The sequence below is a fragment of the Vombatus ursinus genome, unplaced genomic scaffold (genome assembly GCF_900497805.2).
Source record: "Vombatus ursinus unplaced genomic scaffold, bare-nosed wombat genome assembly UNPS02014818.1, whole genome shotgun sequence".
Taxonomy (NCBI): domain Eukaryota; kingdom Metazoa; phylum Chordata; class Mammalia; order Diprotodontia; family Vombatidae; genus Vombatus; species Vombatus ursinus.
The window spans coordinates 60998512-61011973 of NW_020954596.1; the positions used below are offsets into that span (position 1 = coordinate 60998512).

The 13462-nt window shown below is 36.0% G+C and overlaps 1 pseudogene; it reads right to left on the reverse strand.

Annotated features, from left to right (window-relative positions):
• Positions 1-6712: 6712 nt before the first annotated feature.
• Positions 6713-7240, reverse strand: LOC114023398 (annotated as a pseudogene).
• Between the last annotated feature and the right edge of the window lie 6222 nt (positions 7241-13462).

Below are 13462 nucleotides of genomic sequence, written 5' to 3' on the forward strand. Positions count from 1 at the left end.
AATAATTATTGACTTACAACAACAAAGATGAATAAGAAAGTAGTACAATAATTGAATAGAATTTTAGAAAATCTAGATCTCTGGTAACTACTGGATGGAGATAGAAAGAAATACACATATTTTTGAGGTAAGCATTACACCTGTACAAAAATTGATCATGTATTCATAAAAAAACTCACAAAAATTCAGAAAAGATGAAATATTAAACAGATCCTTTACTAACCACAACATTAAAAATATTACATTCAATAAAGTTAATGGAAGGAAAGATTAAAAGTTAATTGGAGACTAAAACATTAAATTCTAAAGAATTAGTGAATCAAAGAAGAAATCAGAAAAACAATAGATAACTTGGGTTGCAACCAAAGTAGTTCTTAAGGGAAAATTTATACCTTTAAACACTTTCATCAATAAAAGATAGATCAATGAATTAGATATGCAACTTAAAAAAACACACAAACATCCAATTAAACACCAAAATAGAAATTCTAAAAATCAAAGAAGAGATTAACAAAACTGAAAGTAAAAAAAAATTGATAAATGAAACTAGTAGCTGCTTTAAAAAAAACTAATAAAACATAAAACAGTTTATCTGATTAAAAAAAGAGCAAAGTCAAGATGCCAATTTCAAAAAGATGAAGCAGAATTTGCAACAAATAAAGATAAAACAAGAGAAATTATGAGAAATCTTTTTGAACAATCATATGCAACAAAATAGAAAATTTAGATGGATACTTACAAAAATACAAAATACCGAGATGAACAGAATAAGAAATAGAGAATGTAAATAAACCAATCTCAGAAAAAGAAATTGAATGAGCCATAAATGAGCTCCCCAAAGGAAAAAAAAATCAGGTGGATTTACAAATTAATTCTAATATTCAAAGAACAATTAATTGTATTGCCATTTTAAAAAAATTCATTTATTTTTAGTTTTCAACATTCACTTCCACAAGATTTTGAGTTTTAAATTTTCTCCCTCTCCTTCCCACCTCCCTCCCCACAACAACATGCAATCTGATATAGGCTCTACATATACATTCATATTAAGCATGTTTTCATATTAGTCATGTTGTAAAGAAAAATTTGAACTAATGAGAGGAACCATGAGAAAGAAAAAACAAAAGGAAAAAAAAGGAGAAGAAAATAGTATGCTTCGATCTGCATTCATATTCCATAGTTCTTTTTCTGGATGTGAGTAGCATTTTCCATCATACCATATTTTTTTTTGCAAAAATAGGAAAAAAAGGGATGTACCTTAACCAGGGAGAAACAAATCAGAGAAAATAGAATTATAGATAAGATCTTAAGCCTTTTTTTTTTGTCATGACCCATTTGGCAGTCTGATAAAACCTTTGGACCCCATCTTGAAATAATATTCTTAAATGCATAAAATAAAATACATAGGATTACAAAGGAAATAAAATATATTGAAATAAAGATGTCATTTTTTCCCATTCATGTTCAAGTACCTCCTAAAATCTATCTATAGACCTCAGGATAAGAATTCTTATTGTATATCAATATTCTTGATGAATAGTGAACAAAAAGATATTGAATGAAATGTTAGCACAGAGGCTACAGCAACATATTTAAAAGGTTACACATTATGATAAGGTTAGATATGTAGTAGGAATACAGGGCTGGTTCAACATTTAGAAAAATTCTAAACATAATAGATCATATTAATAATAACAATATAATCATATTCTGTCAATAGGTCTAAAAATTTTTAACAAAGTACAGCACCCATTTCTATTTGTTAAAAAAAACCAACACTTAAAATATAAGAATAAATGAACCTTTTTAAATATGGAAAATATCTATCTAAAACCAAGGACCAACATTAAATGTACTGGAGAAGTGGGGTCACAAAGAGTTGGACATGACTGAAAAGAATGAATAACAATAATTACAATTAAAACTATTTAGTACTGGTTAAAAAAAAATAGAAAAGTTGATCAGCAGAATAGGTTAGGTACACAAAATACAGAAGCAAATTGACATAGTGTTTCATAAACTCCAAGACCCCAACTATTGGGGTAAAGACTCACCATTAAGGGAAAAAATGATGGAAAAACTGGAATTAGGAGTAGACCAATATCTCACACCATATACCATAATAAATTCCAAATGGATGAATGATTTAGTTATACAAAGTCATATCATAAATTAGAAGAGCATGGAATGAAATAGCTTTCACAACTATGGATATGGGAAGAGTTCTTGACCAAACCAAGGACAGAGAAGATCAAAAAAGAAAAATAGACAATTTTGATTATATAAAATTTTTAACATTCTGCATCAACAAAATCAACACGACTAAAATTAGAAGAGAAACCATTACCTGGGGGAAAATCTTTGCAGTAAATGTTTCTGATAAAGGTCTAATAGCCAAGATATATATATGTATATATATACACACACACACACATATATATGTATATATGTAAACTAAGATATATATATATGTATATATAAATTGATTAATTAAATTAAAAAAAGAATCATTCCCTAGTAGATAAATTGTCATGAAAAATGTTCCAAGTCACTATTTTCCCAAATCACTATTAATAGGAGAACTATAAAAGAAAAAGAAAAAACTCTGAGGTTCTACCTTATATCCCTAATACCGTAAAGATGACTAAAAAGGGGAATGATAGTTTTTAGAGGGGCTAGGAGAGAATGGACACACAAATGCACTGTTACTGGACTGTGAAATTGTGTAGCCATTATGAAGAGCAATTTGGAACTGAAACCAGTGATATCAAAATTGTGTATTCGCTTTGGCCCACTGACATCACTATTAGGCATATACTTCCAATAGATCAAAGACAAAGACAAAGGGAAATCATCCCTATGTACAAAAATGCTGCTATCAGAACTTTTTGTTGTAGCAACAAAATGGAAACTAAGAAGGTGCCTATTAATTGGGGAATAGTTGAAAGAATATGACGTATGAATATGATGGAATATTATTGTACCATAAGAAATCACAAAAGAAATTAATTCAGACATCCACAAGGAGAATTGCATGAATTAATGTAGAGTGAAGTGAGCTGAATGAGTAAAATAATTTTTACACTGACTACATGGTAAAGTAAAATAATTTTGAGAGATTTAAGAACCCTGATCAACACATTGTCCACTCATGACTCCAGAGGACTGAAGATGAAACAAGCTGCCCACCTCTTGAAAGAAAAATGATAGATACAAGATGAAGAAGGAGATATACACGTTCAGATGTGGCTCACATGTGGATTTGTTTTGCTTGAATGTGTTTAACACGAGGGAGGGTTTATTTTTTATTTGGAGTAGCAGGAGAATTGAATGGTAAAGAAGGGTGAGTGAAATTGACTTTTGTGAAGTTCAAAATAACAAAAAGAAAAATGCTGTTTAAAAAAGACATGTAGAGAAAGATGGGAGCAAGGGCAGGTAACCCAGAGTGAATACAAGAGCACTCTTCCATTACTAAATAGTACTTGTATCATTCTAGGACTACTAAAACTCAAGATGAGCAGAAGTTGACAGTGAATGCTAAGGACAACAAAAAGAACTTTAAGGCTGTGTTGGGCGGGGGAGGGGTGGAAGAAACACATCACACAAGGATTAGAATCACTGCTCAGAGTGGATGGGGTAATGTGAATGGACAATGTTAAGAAGACTCCATTAGTCCTCTGACTCCAAACTCAACTTTGTTTTCACCATACCATGCTGTCTCCTAGTTTGTTTCTGTTTTCTCTACCAAAAGATCAACCTTCAGACAAGGAACAATAGAACCGAAATAGTTATTAGTGATTGGAAATACAGAATAAGTGAAGAGACACTTAGAGATCATCTGGTTGCCCACCATGATTTCAGGTCAATAGCCCTAGACAAACTAAATCCCAGACTGCTGAAAGAGTTAGTATATATCATCGAGCTGCTGTCACTGAGCTTTAAAATGTTGTTGAGAATCAGGCAGGTACTGCAATACTGGAAATGGACAAATGCACCTATTTTATAGTTAAAAAGAGGGGAGACTCAAAATATCATAATTAAGTGAACTGAACTTTAATTCCTCTAAAACTCTAAGATGAATTTTTGTAAGAATCCATTTCTATTAAAAAAATAATTTGTGAACATTTAGAAAAGTAGGTGGTGATGACCAAGGGCCAGCATAAGTTCATCAAGGACATGTCATGCCAAACTGACCTCACTTCCTTTCTTGACTCAGTTCTAAGATATAGGGAATGAACTAAACATAGTATTCCTGGTTTTAGCAATGCATTTGATAAAACCTCTTGTCTAATGGACAAGATAGAGAGATGTGGACTAGATGAAAGCATAGTTACAAACTATTAGTTATATACAGTTGGAGCTGGTTAAATAACTGCATTCAAAGAGTAGCAACAGATACTTAGAGGGAGGTCTCTAGTGGACACTCTAGTAAAGTGTCCCAGGGTATTAGTTATTGTCTCTATTCTGTTAGACTTTTTTGTCCACAATCTTGATACAGTTAGAGTTTGCACATTCATCTGATCTTCAGATGATCCCAAACTAGGAGGGAGAGCTAATATATTGGATGTCCAGATATGAAAAAATCTCAACAATATATGTAGGTAATAAGATATAATTGGGACAAATATAAAGTCCTACATTTGGGCTTTTAAAAATTGCAAAAATATAAAATAAGATGGAGAGATGTTTAGACTATAGGTCTTATGAAAAATATCTGGGGGTTCCCCTCAAGAGATAAATGTTCAAAGGATATGAACAGTCTTCAAAAGAAAAATTGCAAACTAGAGAAGATTACATAAAAACATGCTCAAAATCACTAATGGATAAATTCAAATTAAAACAACTTGGAGGCTTCACTTCACAGCATGAAAATTGGCAAAGATTATAGAAGATGGGAGTGATCGTTGTTGAAGGGCTATGGGAGACACACTGATATACTGTTGGTTGAATTATGAAGTGGTCCAACGATTCTGGACATCTACTTGTCATCACATAAGAAAAGTGACTACCTGCCCATACTTTGTCTCAGTGATTCCACTGCTGGGCACATATTCCAAAGAAGTCAAGGGTCTAATATTTGCCAGAATAACCATAACAGCACTCTTTATGGTAGCAAAGAACTAGAAATAAAGTGGGTATCGATATATTGGACACAGGCTGAAAAAAAAACATGGCAAAAGACTGTAATGGAATATCACTCTATAGAAAGAGATGAAAAATACAAAGGACTCACAATCATGGCATAATAGTTGAAAGATCTGGGGATATTTGTCCTGGAGGAGAGAAGACCTGGGAGGGACATGATAACCATCTTTATCTGAAGAGCTATGTAATTTGGAAGCAGGATTCAACTTACTTGTTTTGGATCCAGAGGGCAGAACTAAGAACACGGAGTAAAAGTTGTAGAGAGCAAACTGGGGCTCAATGTGAAAAAGAACTTCCTGAAAATTACAGCTGGCCAGCATACAGAAATATTACAAGTGCATATTCATTCTGGCTTGTGTCTTGGGAAAGACTTTGGTTACAGGAGTGGATGGCCTGAGGGCTGTGGAATTGCTTCTACATGGGCTATCTCAAGATTCAGAAATTCCACAGGACAAAAATATGACCTAAAATTATTTCTAGTACTGTATAGATAGAGGTTGGATACTTTTTTCTTATATACTGATAAGCTATGTATTTTCAATATATTCAATTTGTGCTTTAAGTATAGAATTATACTAATGAATCTAGCAAACTCTTGGTTGGGACTACAGCTGCAAATACTGTGCTTTCCTTAGGTGATACTTAACCTTCTTAGAACTGCTGCCTAAACAGCCAAGATACCGGCCAATTTGGTAATAGGAAATATAATTATAGAAATTTAATTTTCAGATTGTAGGCGTAATAGGCTTACTTTATGAAGCCTCCTGTTTATAGGGCCTGAACATGACAATGTAGTATACCTGTTTTTCTGAAAAGAAGCTGGAGTTTTTGGAGAAATTAAGATAGAAATATGGTATAGAACTTAAAAAGCTATGGCCTAAAACACTATTTTACGTTGCTACTTTGAAAGATCTGTTATTCCATCGATGTAGACATGTTTGACACTAAGAGTAGAACTTAAACTTCTTGAAAGCTGACACTGTTCTCAGGAACTAGCACCCTCCCTTGTACTCAGTAAGGGGTCAATCAATTTTTGTTGATTCCAATTACATGGATTCCTTTCGGACGCCTCCCCTCCACCCCCACCAATGCCAACACCTGTAGGCCAACCTTCTGCTGATGAGGGTCTTCTAGGCACTTGATCAGCTGTCTTCAGATCATATGTATCCTATTTCTGGCAAAGGCCCACACATGAAACCTGAACAACTTGATTAGGCCTACCTGAATTTGTCCTTCTGCTGGCCATTCCTTTGAGAATCCAGTACCAATTCCACCAAGGCAGAAGCATCAAGGATGATGGGCCATACCTTTCTTTTGGCTGTGTCCATACAGTGCTTCATTCCCTGCAAAGTATAATATGCTAAGGTGGGTTGGACTTGGGAAGATGTCCCCATATGTACAGCACTGAATAAAGTGGATCTCCGAAGAGAAGTCTGAGTTTGTCAGTGATATAGAAGAGTGTAAGAGGAACAAATAATTTGGGACCAGGAATTTGTCCAGTTGTGCATCAAGGTGGTACTAGGTCTGGTCCTGGGGAAAAAAGAAATGGAGCTGTTCTCAGCAGTAGTCACTTCCATGTAGAGGTTGCCTGTCGAGCCTGGAGAGTCTTCTGTACCACACCCTTCCACTGGGCATCTGAAATCTCCTGGGCCCAAGCAGGGACTCCTGGGGCAGGAAGACTTACTCCAGCCATTGTCTGTTTCAACAAATCCACATGTTCTGGGTCCATGGGTATGGAACTTCTACTGCTCAGTGCTACAGCTCCCTCCTCTTCCTCATCTTCACTCTCCCCAGGAGGGTCAGGCCGGTGCAGCCCCAGGGCCTGGATACGTTCCTGAATGTCAGTGACAACATCTTCAATACCTTCGCATGGTGCCAGCTCTACCTCTTCTTGCTCAGGCTCCTGGTAAAAAGGCTGGTAGGAACAGTCTGTTGGGCCTGACCCCAAGTCTTCAGGCTCTTCCTCGGGTTCTTCACTGCTCCAGTCACCTGTGCCATCTGTGGGGCCCTGATGATGCCCCAGATCCTCATTCTGGTTTGGGAAAATCCGCTCAGGAGCCACCTTATCTTCCTCCAGAACCACTGCTGCCATGCAGGACTGGGTTGGGGGGTCAGCAATACTTTTTTCTTTTAATTATTTTCAATTAATAAGACTCATAACAAATAAGCATAGTTGAGCAAAATAAATTTCTACGTTGTCCACTTCCAACATTCCTTCTTTCTTTGACCATGAGAAGCACAATTGGGTAGAAACCTGAAAGTGGATATCATTTGGAACTACTTGACACAATGTAATTTAAATTGGTGCCAGTATTATACTTGAATTACATAGGAAGCTATAGCTCCAGGCTCAGCCAGGCACAGACTGTACATCTAGAAAATTCAGCAAAGCAAATGTCACTCACACCCAAAGGATACAAACAGTAAATGGAGAATGTGGCCTTTAGTCTTAGGTATCAAGTATAGGTATCAGGTGTCAGGTATAAGGTATCAGACTAATGAATATCGAGGCTAATTTATTATAAGACCTAGATGTAAATGTAAATTTACAACAATGTAAATAAAAAGAACCATCACCATAAAACAATAAAAAATTAATGGTGCCAAATTACAAAGAACAAGCTTGGACCCGAAGAAGAGATATGGGAAGACATCTTCCTCTCCCTCCTATATTCCTCTACTGTGAATGGAGGGAATATGTAAGTGTGAAACATCGCCTATGTTTTGTCAGATTTTTTTCTATGTATTGACTGGTTTTGCTGATTTTTCTCTTTTCTCTCTTTTTTTTCTTTAAGAATATTATTATAAGGCATGGAGCTTTGAGAGTGGGAGGGGTAGGGATGTGGGGGAAATTTAAGCAGTGTAAAAACAAAAGATATCAATAAAAATTGATTAAAAATATGGAACCTAGAAGTTATGATTCTGGTACATATGTCCAAAAGGAAAAAGAGGCATTAAAAAGCTGAATAGAAATCCTGAGGCAACTGTGTTTATTGTCTAATGATCTCCTGTGTGGTTTCATAAGTGAATTTTCCAAACTGGAAAACAAACAAGTAGGTAGAATATAGATGACTAGAGCCCTTGATGATGGCTCCTGGGGTTCAAGCAATACCTGAGGCAGAGGCCAAATGCTCTTTCTAAGTCATCACTCCTTAATCTTACCCAGCAGCCCCTTAAAGAAAGAAAAAGGAAAAAAAGTAACTACAGCTGTAAGCTAAAAGGTCATTTTACAAAATTGGATCCGCTGAAGTCATCTCTGAGCTGCTGAAGGAGCCGGCATTGATTTGGATGTATTAGTCTTATTACATTTATTACAAAATCAGTCATAGTAGATGTGTAGATGAGAATACTCAGGAAGAAGTGATTAGAGTCGAGGAAGGCTTCTTACACAATCGGAGCCTTGGGCAGAATCTTGAAAGATTGAAAAGAAAGAGAAACTTTGCAGTATTGTAAAGAAGTAACTAAAAAAAAGTGAGACAAGGGTAGCTTTTAGCTCAGCATCTGCAATGAGGATCACAAGTTTTGAACTAGGTTCTGTTTGCTTGATGCAACAGAAGAAGGAATTGTTCTGTTTTAGTAAGCAGGTAGGTGAATTTTTGCAATTGAAATGTTGTGCTAAAGGGAGGTCTCAGGACTAAAACTAACCACTGATCTTAGATATTGCTTTCTAGCACAAAGGAATCTTCATACACAAATTGCTGTGTTCTCCAACCTCTTGGCCCTTGATGATTTTTTAAAAAGCTTTTAAAAATGTTCTCTTTAAATATTCTAATTTCTACTAAAGTAAGCATTGCACAAAGTGATAGGAATGTACACTGAAACAGAATTAAAAAAGGGAGAAGGACCTATTTGTACAAAAATATTTATAGCAGCTCTTTTTGTGGTGGCAAAGAATTGGAAATTGAGGAGATGCTGAACAAATTATAGCATATGATTATGATGGAATACTATTGTCCTATAAGAAATGACGAGGGAGTGATTTTAGAAGAAAAAAACCATGGTAAAGCTTATATGAACTTATGTAAAATGAAGTGAGAAGAACTGGGAGATCATTTGTGCACAGTAACAGCAATGTTGTAATGATGATCAACTGTGAAAGACTTGGCTACTTTGATCAATACAATGATCCAAGACAATTCCAAAGGACTCATGATGGAAAAAAATGGCTATTCACCTCCAGAGAGAGAACTGATGAAATCTGAGTGCAAATTGAAGTATAATTCTCCCTCTCCTTTTTGTGGTGATATAACTAATAAGGAAAAATGTTTTGCATGATTTCACATGTGTGATTGACACATTGTCTTCTCAGTGGATGGAGGAATGGTGGGAGGGAAGGAAAGAATCTAGAACTCAAAATTTAAAAAGAAAATAATGATAAAAGTAAATAAATAATGAATAAATAAAAAACAAAAGCTGGATGATCATGTGTCATGGAAATTGTAGAGGGAATTCTAATTCAGGTATAGGTAGACGAGATGGTTACTGAGGTCTTTTCCAATTCTGAAATTCTCTTATTTTTTTTCTTAGATGGGCAAAAAAGGCCTCTGGGAAGTTCTAGTTGTTATTTTTTTCAGTCATTAATGAGTCTTGGATTAGTAATTTTATAAAAGCCTGAATCACAACCTTTTAGTCATTTGCTAATGAAAAACATAAGATTCCAGAATTGAATTACAAATATCTGCTTAGATATTGTTAATTAAATATAAATATTTAAATTAATATATTTTCCACTAATGTCATCCTCCAGTGCCTTATCATGGTATGGAGCTAATTCTGGCTTCTTGAAGGATATGACGGTACAAGGCACAAGGTCTTTATGTATGGGCCTGGTGATAGTCTGTGTGTCTGTTATCTGAGGACCAATCTAATGAATTTGTTCATATTCATCACCAAGATGCCCATGGTGGGAGGGATTTTTTTGGCCATAGATCATCTCCTAAAACATAGAGGGATTGAGATTGGCTGGATTGTAGAAGGAACAAAAACTCCAAGGAAATAATATCCTTGAGGTATTGAATGAATTAGAAGCATCTGATATCATTACATCACATGATAATGTGAGTGTCTGTAAAAGCCTTAGTCCTCAGCCTTTACTTAGATTAGAAAGTGGGCTAATAGTAAATTTCTTTGTTCAAAAGAACTTCTACTCTCTTTCTAGGAGTCAGTATTTCCTAGTCTTCTAAGGAATGCTCAAGTTCAGCTAATGTCACAGATTTAAAAGGAAGAGGATACTTCTTTTATAGGATCTTTTGGAACTTGCAAAAATCCTACAGTGGGGGACATCATGCTTTCTACAATAAAGATACTATATTCTACATTAGTGTCATGGATGGGTTGGGATCAGACCTTGGATTTCATTGGTATTGGGAACTCCAGATGGGGAAAAAAATCCCTGTTTAATGCAGATCAGCACTGCTATACACACACACATATATATATATACCAACATACCTATACACACACACATATGTACATACACACACACACACACATATATAAAGAATTGTGGCACTTGAACACAGGTCTTCCTAACTTTGCAGCCACCTTTTGATCCACTATGCCACATTTCCTCTCCTGGAAGCATTAACCTAATAATAACCTAATAGATAAGCCAAAATGGGAAAGAACCATTCATAAAATCGAAGAAGACAGTGAAGAATGTGCTGGCCTTTCATAAATCAGTAAAAGTTTGGAAAATGTCCAAATTCCTGGTGCATTCTTTTTTGTTGTTGTTGACTTCACTTATTCTCAATCTCACCTCCTCCCAACTTTTCTATAAATTTGCTTCATTAATCATCTTCCCATATAGGAATGTAAACAGTTTGACCTTGTTAAGTTCTTTATGAATTGTTAAATCATATATAAGATACTTATTAAGTCTCTCATGTTTACCCTTTTATGCTTCTCTTGAGTCTTCTGTCTGAATGTCAGATTTTCTATTCAACTCTGGTCTTTTTTATCAGGAATGCTTGAAAAATCCTCTATTTCACTAAATATCTATATCTTCCTTCCCCCCCCCATAATATTATTCTCATTTTTGTGGGGAAGTTATTCTTAATTGTAATCCTAGCTCCTTTGCCTTCTGGAATACTATATTACAAGTATTCTACTCATTTAACATGGTAGCTGGTAAATCTTGTATGATCTTGACTATGACCCATGATATTTGAATGCATCCTTTCTGAATGCTTGCAGTATTTTCTCCTTGACCTGGGAGCTCTGGATTCTAACTATAATATTCCTGGGTGTTTTCATTTTGGGATTTCTTTCAGGAAGTGATGTAAGCTGCCATGGGCTGGAGAAATAACTCTGACTATTTGTTAGGTTTCCCACTCAGAATTCAGTTTGATATTTTTTAAGTTGTTGTTCAGGGGGTACAACAGGAGAGCTTGGCATAAATATTGGCTTCACTCTGCCATCTTGGCTCCACCCCACATCATTAAATTAGAATCCCTCATAAGATAGTGACTAGGATGGAACACTATCCTTTGAAGAGAAGACAGAGACCTTGGGACACTAGAGGGCTGCTACTCTAGAGACCACCCAGAGGGACAAGGAACAAACAAAAAGAGCAGGGCCAAGTCATGGAAGAGCTCAGTTGGGACGGGGAGTAGGGGTGGCTAAGACCATGGGGGTAGGAGAGGTGAAGCATATAATTTGTAAGCTTCCCATTTTAACTAATTATTCTTGATTCTTATTAGGTGGTAAGCTCTGATGTCTGTTCACTGCAGTAGAAATCTGTGCTCTTGTAATTTGTAAATTTTGGAGCCATGGGGGCAAAATTCTGGTTGCCCCACCCTAGTTAAGTTTTGGGAAAGGGCCACAGGGTCTCGAGGAACAGGAAAGAGAGTCATGCTTTGAAGCCCTGCTGCAATAGTATTGCACTCCCAGCCAGTTCTTGATATTAGGAAAAGTAGTAAGGAAAGAATGGTAGTGTTTGTCACCCCTCAAAAATGGAGCAAATTCTTGGTCTTTGACCTTTGAATTTCTATACTTCATCTCATCCATGATCATTTGGTTCTAATTCCCGATTCTGTGGAGGGAAAAGTGTCCCTTATGAACTCAACTTGATTCACTGAAGTTCTGGAAAGGCTGGATATTAGGGTGAGAGTAGGGCCTTATATTTATAACTTGAACTGGGTATGGTTATTGTGGCTATATATATTAAAGCTGCCTGAAGAATTCAAACTATTTACAAGCCATCAACATGGGCCACTGTAGCTGATGAAGTAGAATCAATTGATATTTCTATACTTTCTAAGAACACAATTATAACTTCATAACAGGGTTTCACTTAATTACTGGTTAAACTCTGTAAGCTGAATGGGGAGAGGCATTTGTAAGTGCCAGGAGACACACGCATTGTGAATCCTTTTACTTCCTGTGCATGCCTTTTTGGGTCGTTTTCCCCTTTGGGATGTATGCTACAGTGAGTTATTATTACAGCAGGTAATAATAACTGCTAACATTTATATAGGGCTTTAAGGTTCGCAACGCACTTCACATTACGTGATCTTCACAACAACCCTGTGAGAGGAATACTATCATTAACAGATGAGGAAATTGAAAACTGAGAAAGGTTATGTGACTTCCCCAGGGTCACACAGATGATGTGAGGCAGGATTTGAACCCAACTCTTCATGACTCCAAATCCAGTGCTCTACCTACTTTGCCACATCAGTGCTTCTAAGCAAATTTTGCCCAGAGCGGTTTTTGCAGCAATATAGGACTGTCATGTTGTAGGCCTGATTGCCTATCCGTCCTTTTTTTTTTTTACTAGTAGCTGAAACAATTATTTCCCACTATGGAACAAATGAAAATTATAATCTCAATGCTTATGTAGGGCTCATTGTTTGCCTTCTCTGCCATGTCCAAAATATGGTATGAAGTAACAACAAACAATGTTGCAATTACGTTGTGCCTAGGAGGACTCAAGATAGTTTGTGAGAAATTGGGGTGCTTCATAAATATTTTAGGCTTATGAGAAGTGCTGGTATATATGGGAAGTGAACAACAACAGCTTGGAAAAAGAAATCATGAGATTGTGAAGTCACCTTGTGCCAACGAGGGCTGACAACTGAACCCAGATCAAAGATTAGAAGGGTGGAATATGTTTCTGAATCCTGGGAGGGCTTTGGTATGATGCCAGAGGCTGGAAGGCATTATAACACAAGAAAAGGCTACGGTGTGGAGACATTTAGGCTTTGTATGAACTATAACACAGAGAATGTCTGTGTTTCTTGCTATGATGAGGAAACTCATTACTATTCCCACTGCGCCTTACTGAGATGGAAGTGTATGAAAAAATTTATTCTCT